The sequence below is a fragment of the Cibotium barometz genome, chromosome 42, assembly GCF_041138505.1.
Source record: "Cibotium barometz isolate CiBa-2024 chromosome 42, ASM4113850v1, whole genome shotgun sequence".
Lineage (NCBI taxonomy): Eukaryota > Viridiplantae > Streptophyta > Polypodiopsida > Cyatheales > Cibotiaceae > Cibotium > Cibotium barometz.
Window position 1 is genome coordinate 44,308,858 of NC_141087.1, and position 8,157 is coordinate 44,317,014.

Consider the following 8,157-nt stretch of genomic DNA (forward strand, 5'->3'; position numbering starts at 1 on the left):
AATAATTGAAAGCAAATAAGAAAAATTAATAACCTCCACCCTTGATTATGGAATTCAGACACTCTTGCTGCTCTTGTTGATTTCATCCGTATGGTTGGATTAGGGAAAGGATTTGAGTTTAGAAAGGTGGTTTTGGGAGAAGAAGGGTGGTTTTGTGAAAAGAAGAGTGGTTTTTCTATTAAAAAAGGTGGCTTTCTTGGTAGCCTTGATCCAAATTTTGATCTAATGGTTCACAAAATTCACATAAACATAGCTTCTTTTCCCCAAAGGTTTTCCACACCTTCTCTTCATTACCTCTTGGATTTTTGCATAAATTGTATCAAAATTCACATAAACATAGCTTCTTTTCCCCAAAGGTTTTCCATACCTTCTCTTCTTTACCTCTTGGATTTTTGGATGAATTGTATCCTTGTCCAAAGCCTTCTACTCTTGCTGTAGATTCTACTCTTCTTTCTACTCTTCTGGTGCAAGTGTATTTGAATTGGGTGCAAGTATATTTGAATTTGTTGAAAAGCCTTCAAATCACTCCAAGCAAATAACCTTTGAGTAAAAATCAATTTTTTGATTTTTCTTCAACTCTCCATGACCCAAATTCAAATCTTGAATTTGGAGTGCTCTCATACCACTATTACAGGACCATGGTACATGGATAAACCTTGCCCAATATATGTACAATGGGCCAAACCATACAAAATTAAATATTTAGCACACATGTGCTTGACTAGATAATCTCGTCCAATGTCCACCTTGGTCGTCTCGAACTCATGATCTATACTCAACATAATCCACAATGTTAGATCACAATTACTTTGGAATCACTCACAAAAATAATTATAACAAATGAAAATCATTCATTACCATGCTTCACACATGAACCATGCATCACACATAATTAACTGGATTCACTCCCAACATAATCCAAAATGTTAGATCACAATTACTTTGGAATCACTCACAAAAATAATTATAACAAATGAAAATCATTCATTACCATGCTTCACACATGAACCATGCATCACACATAATTAACTGGATTCACTCCCATGATAAAATGTTTTAAAAAATCTCACTCCCATGACAGTAAGGTTGACACATTACAGTATGTGAGTTACTCAAATGGACATGACCTCTTACAAAAGAATGGATTGGTATGCTTATTTTATGAATCAGGAGATCCAAAATGGTTTCCCATGTGATTGGCAAATGAATTGGATCAAACCAATTTACAAAGAAGGGGATGCTAATCAACTTTCCAATTATCATGCTCAGTGATGGCAAAAATGTTTGGTACTATTATGGAGCAAAAAATAAGTTCATGGGAAGAGTTTCATATGAAAAGGGCACTTGGGCAAGATGGCTTTTGACCCAAGCATAGTACTACAGACCATCTTGTTACATTAAGAGTTATTATGGAGCAAAGTAGACTAAAAGGCCACACACTATATTGTTGTTTTAAAGCTTTTGACACAGTGCCTCGTAAAGGACTTGGGGAGAGAATGGAGCAATTAAGAGTTGTTAAGATATCGAGCTCAACTAGTGCTACGGTGAACATTGATGACCCATCTACACCACTAGCATGGTTGGTAAGATTATGGGTGATATGCGGCCAGTGGGATGACAGGCTGTGTGACAACCATTTTGGAGAGACTGGCATAGTTATAGCGCTAGCTCATTTAGTCGGGTTCACATTATGGACCGACCCTTGTATATTGTAGTAGTTGAGTACTAACCCATATAGTGTGTACTCTTATCTTTATGTTATGTTGGTTGAGTGTAGAGAAGAAGAAGATAGAAGAAAATTCCGCTATCCATCTCTCTCTTGTGTCTTGCTCTCTCTTGTGTGGTGTGTGGGTTTGCTTGTTAGGGTTTAAAGCTCTCCCTCTCCCCCACATTCTCTTTATGGCATCAGAGCCTAGTTTGTCTCTGAGAGATAAGCAGGCAAGCAAGAGGCAAGAACAAACAAGGAAGGAAGGAGGAGGTACTATACTGGGTAAGAGCACCATCATCTCTTTTCCCTTCTTGGTTTAGGTATAGCACCCCCTCAGTAGCTTTGGGAGCTACACATCTCTGATTGAGGAGCTATCTTTGCGGGAGCGGAGCTACTGGGCACGTATATCGCCCTATTGGATAACATTTTTTAGGCTGGATTCGCGTTTCAAGCGCGTTACGGGCCTCGTTTCGTCACTGCAGGATATTTTTGGATAGTTTTTTGGAAGTTTTGGTAGAGAACTATTTCTGCTCGAAATCTGGATATTGCAGTGCACAACAGTGCATTTTGGAAGTGCAGATAGGGTTTGCACATGTATTGTTGATACTTAGATTTTGTGTGTAGGTTACACAAAGCCTTGTATAGCTTGAAGCAGCACCTAGAGAATGGTCAAACAAGATCGGGGAGTACCTTGTTACCATTGGATTTCAGATATCCAATGCAGATTTTTCACTTTATGTGAAAAAGACAGATAGAGGGATCATGCTATTAGTCATCTATGTGGATGACTTGATTATCACTAATGATAGTGATGCAGACATACATGATGTCAGGATGCTTTTGAAGTAGAAGTTTCAGATGAAGGATTTGGGTGAGCTGTGGTATTTCTTGGGCATAGAGGTGGTGAGATCACCTCATGGCCTTTTGTTGCAGAGGCAATATGGCTTGGACATGTTGTCCAAGTATGGTATGATAGGCTATAAGCCTATTTTAGTGCCATTGGAGCAGAACACGAAGCTTTCCGCAGATACATGTGAGCTTTTGAAGGACCCCACTACATACAGGTGCATAGTGGGTAGTTTGATCTACATGACCATTACAAGGCCAGACTTGAGCTATGTTGTTGGACTTGTGATTCAGTTTATGCAAGCCCCTAGGAAGTCACACTTGGATGCGGCTAGACGGATCCTTAGGTACATAAAGTCCACAGTTGATTATGGACTTTTCTATGAGACTGGTACAGAGATACAATTGCATGGGTACACATATGCTGATTGGGCTGGTAGTATTGCAGACAAGAGATCTACCACTGGTTTTATGTTCTCATTTGGGAGTACTGCTATGAGTTGTAGTAAGAAGCAGCCAACAGTTGCCTTGTCGAGTATAGAGGTAGAGTACAGGGGTGCTGCTATGGCAGCTTGTGAGGTAGCTTGGTTTTAGAAGCTACTTGGTGACATGGGAGAGCCCGTTGGTGGATAGGGCATTTGTCATATATTGTGACAACATGAGAAGCATACAGTTGGCCAGTAACTCAGTATATCATGCTAGAACGAAGCACATTGAAGTGCATTATCACCTTGTGAGGGAGAAGGTTCAAGCAGGAGATGTAGATCTAGTATATGTTAGCACAGAGGATCAGGTGGCTGACATCTTCATGAAGGTATTGGGCATAGAGAAGCTCCACAGGTTTAGGAGCTTACTTGGAGTGCAGTGTGTGGAGTTGAGCTTGAGGGGGAGTGTTGAGATATCGAGGTTAACTAGTGCTACCGTGGACATTGATGACCCGCCTGGGTGATAGCTGCTGCATCTACACCACTAGTATCTACACCACTAGTATGGTTGGTAAGATTATGGGGTGATATGCAACCAGTAGGATGACAAGCTGTGTGAGCCATTTTGGATTACTAGAGGCTGGCATAGTTATAGCGCCAGCTCATTTAGTCGGGTTCACATTTATTAAAAGACTAAGTTGATGTAAAAGGGCAGGAGAAGGGTGTGTGTGTGAAGGGACTTAAGGTCCACTAGCTCACCTATTTAAAGGTGAAGCTAGGAGGCATTTTGTATTGAGCAAGGCCTAGTTGTATTCATAAACAACTTAATAAGCAAGAATCTATCTTTCTTGTATTTTGTGAGTCCGTCTCCTCCACACACTTAATCTATCATGAGCAGCAAGGCCTAGTTGTATTCATAAACAACTTAATAAGCAAGATATCTTTCTTGTATTTTGTGAGTCCCTCTCCTCCACACACTTGATCTATCTCATGAGCAGCACGTTTTCTTAACATGTTATCTAGAGCCTTGGTTGATTAGGCCCTTTTGTGGTGTAGAATAGGTCAAAATCTTCATTTTTCCTTATCTTCTCTTGTGTGGAGCTCACCCCCTGCTGGTGGAGGACTTCTAGCCATTTGTAGAGGCCATATCTTCTTGAGGAGTTTTCAACTAGGGAAGTGAAGTAGAGGCGTAGACGCACATATTCGTACGACCGATTGGTGGATTTAGCTGCTCCTCGTCGCGGCATTGCCGCCTGTGCAGGCCGGCGCATATCCTAGCTGTAGGCGTGGTCGTACAAAAATACGCCGCCTATAGTTGATCACAAGCTCCATAGCTTTAGGGCTTTTGAAGCCCAATGTCTCATGAGTCTACAACTCGATTTTCAGTTGCAATAGAGGCGTGAATCGGCCGTGGGAAGCAATAAACCAGGCGGCTGCAGTTTTCTCCATGGAAGCTCTCCATTAAAGCTCCAAAATCTCTTTTTTTTCTTGCTCTAATCCTCCCCTCTTTGCTCTAATCACCCAAGTGATGTTGTGAGAGCTTGTTGTTGCTGATCTTACTCTTGATTTTGAAGCGATGGCCAACCACATGAGGCATTCATAAGTCTCATTCATCGTCATCAAGCTTCCTCATCATCTTTAAGTTCACAAAGCTTTTAAAGTGTGCTTATGAGCACTAATAGTGTAGATTAACACTAATGAGGCTTTTAATCCAACAAAGAGGAGTTATTCCAAAGTGTTTTTAAACACTAAGAGTGTTATTAAACACTAATGGTGAATCTAATCACCACTACAAGTGTCATTAGATGCTAGAAATGTGCTGTTAAGCACTAATTGTGTTTTTAAACACTAATGGTGATCTTAATCATCAAACAAAGTGTTGCTTAACACTAATGTGGTCTTAACCATCAAAGGAGGAGGTCTTTTACACTAAGGAGGCTCTTCTTCATCAACATTGGAGGCCGGGCACACACCATAAGTGTCACACTATAAATCTTCATCGTCAACCCGCTTCTATGCTTACCTTGGCAAGCTTCCAAGGAGAAATGGTGCAACCATGAACCATTGTCTTCATCCCATAAGCCAAAGAGGTTGAAGTTTTCTGGTTTTTGCGTCAACAAACTCAGTTTTTGAGTGGTTTTAAAGTTGGGCACATGTACACTAAGTGCTCATCTTCAATGTTTATGTGTATCACCCTTGAGGCTCTTGTTTGTAAGAGGCATAGGCATGTCATAAGCCATATGCTCTCATTTCCCAAGCCCAAGGCATGTTATTCCGCTGCATATTCAACATTTTCATCTTCTAAGATGAGTTGTAAGGTTGAGCATAGCATCACTAAGTGCTCTACCTTGTTGTTTGTCATGATTTTAAACATCTCTTGGCATTGTCTTTGTAAGAGGCATTGGCAACATTATGAGCCATGCCCTCTCCTTCTTGATGATGTACCTTATTTGTTTGAGCATTTACCTCAACCACTTACTCACTTTCATTAAGCTTGTACCTTCAAACCCTAATGGGTATCATGTAACCAACATGCACAAAAGCTTTTGTTGTAATTGTGGAGTAGACACTGCCCTTGACCAATCCATAAGGCAAGTGGTAAGACCCTCCCTTTCCCTTTCCCATATAAATCTACCTCATAACCATTACTCTAAGAAGGAAGTCCCTCATTGCCCATGGAGGAGGTATGATATTCAAGGAAGCATCAAGCATGTTGAAGGAACATTTATAAGCATGAAAAGATGCAGGGGGGAAGAGAGCTTGAGCTCTTGCAAGCACACACACACACTCACAAAACCCTAATAGAGAACACACAAGGTGAGAGGCTGAAAATCTCCTTCTTCTCTACTCAACACTCAACACAACACATATACAAAGATAAGAGTACACAATAATATGAAAGGTACTCAACCAATACATACACGGGTTCTCTATAGTGTGAACCCGACTAAATGAGCTGGCGCTATAACTATGCCAGTCTCTAGAATGGCTGTCACACAGCCTGTCATCCCACTGGCCGCATATCACCCAAGATCTCACCAACCATGCCAGTGGTGTAAGTGTGGGGCCTATCCCCCAGGCGGGTCATCAGTGTCCACCGCCTCACTAGAGCTCGATATCTCAACACTCCCCCTCGAGCTCAACTCCATCTCATGTACACCAAGCGAAGCCCTGAATCTGCGGAGCTTCTCTGTACCCAATGCTTTGGTGAAGATGTCAGCTACCTGATCCTCTGTGCTGACATAAACAAGGTCAAGATCTCCTGCCAAGACCTTCTCTCTGACGAAGTGGTAGTGGACCTCTATGTGCTTCGTACGAGCATGAAAGACTGGGTTCCTGGCCAACTGTATACTACTAATGTTGTCACAGAAAATGACAACTTGTCTATCCACTGATAGACCCAAATCTCCAAGTAGCTTTCTCAACCAAGCTACCTCACATGCTGCCATAGCAGCTCCTCTGTACTCGGTCTCTGTACTCGATAGAGCAACCGTAGGCTGCTTCTTGCTGCTCCAAGTCACAGCAGCACTCCCCAAAGAAAACATGAATCCACTGGTAGATCTTCTGTCTATGATACTACCAGCCCAATCAGCATCTGTGTACCCATGTACACATATCTCTGTCCCAGTCTCATAGAATAGTCCACAATGCAAAGTAGACCTCACATACCTCAGTATGCGTCTCACTGCATCTAAATGCGGTTTCCGTGGAACCTGCATAAACTGACTCACCAACCCAACAGCATAGCTCAAATCTGGTCTGGTGATCGTCATGTAGATCAAACTTCCTACTATGCTCCTGTACATAGTAGGATCCTCCAAGATCTCTCCTGAATCTGCACTCAACTTGCCATTCTGATCCAATGGCACAGAAATAGGCTTACAGCCTGTCATACCATACTTGGACAACATGTCCAAGCCATACTGTCTCTGCAGTAATCCAATGCCATGTGGTGACCTAATCACCTCAATGCCCAAGAAATATCTGAGCTCCCCCAGATCCTTCATCTCGAACTTCTGTCTAAGCAAGATCTTTACATCAAAGATCTCTGCATCATGGTCCCCCGTAATGATCAAGTCATCTACATAGATGACAACAAGCACAACTCCTCTATCACCATGTCTCACATACAATGAGAAATCTGCATTGGCTACATGAAAGCCAATAGTGACAAGATATTCAGAAATCTTGTCAGACCATGCTCTTGGTGCTTGCTTTAAGCCATACAAGGCTTTCTTCAACCTGCAAACATGCTCGGGGTGACCCACATCCTCATAACCAGGTGGCTGCAACATATACACCTCTTCTTGCAAATCCCCATGCAAGAATGCATTCTTTACATCCATCTGATGTAAAGACCATTGCTTTGATGCAGCCACAGCTATCACAACTCTCACCGTTGCCATCTTGGCAACTGGGCTGAAAGTTTCCTCATAATCAATCCCATATGTCTGTGCATATCCTTTGGCTACCAATCTAGCCTTGTACCTATTTATGCTTCCATCACTGTTATGTTTAAGTTTGTACACCCACTTGCATCCAATGGCTTTCTTGCCATCAGGCAATTTCACTAAGTCCCAAGTTTCATTTCCATATAGTGCATCCATCTCCTCATCCATAGCTTTCTCCCAACACACATTTCCAATAGCCTCATCAATGCATGTGGGCTCAACAACCTGCACAACCTTTGCCATATATGCATAGTGATGTGCCACATAACCATCATATGTAAATCTCTGCACAGGGTTCTTCACTCTCCCTGATCTTTGCAGCTTTTCATTCATGGCTTCCATAGCCTTCTTTACACCAGGTGTTCTCATAGCTGGGATCCCAAGCTCCTCATCAAGGCTCATATCTGAGCCACTAGACTCTCCATCAACATGAGAATGCCCTGCAGAAATGTCAGGCATACCAAGGGGCTCAACCACTTTCTCTTTTCCTTTACGTGATGTACTAATCACATTTGCAGGGCTGGTATTATGACGTAGCCTGCCACTCCATGGTCTATCAACAGACCCACTAGATGAGGACTCTCCTGGTCCACTCAAAGACTGTGATTGCTGACCTGCATTCTGTGCAACCACACTTCCACTCACATCAGCCCCGACAGCTTCTTTTTCAGCAGCATACCAGCTGCTCATCTCATCAAAGACAACATCCCTGCTTACCCTCAACTCG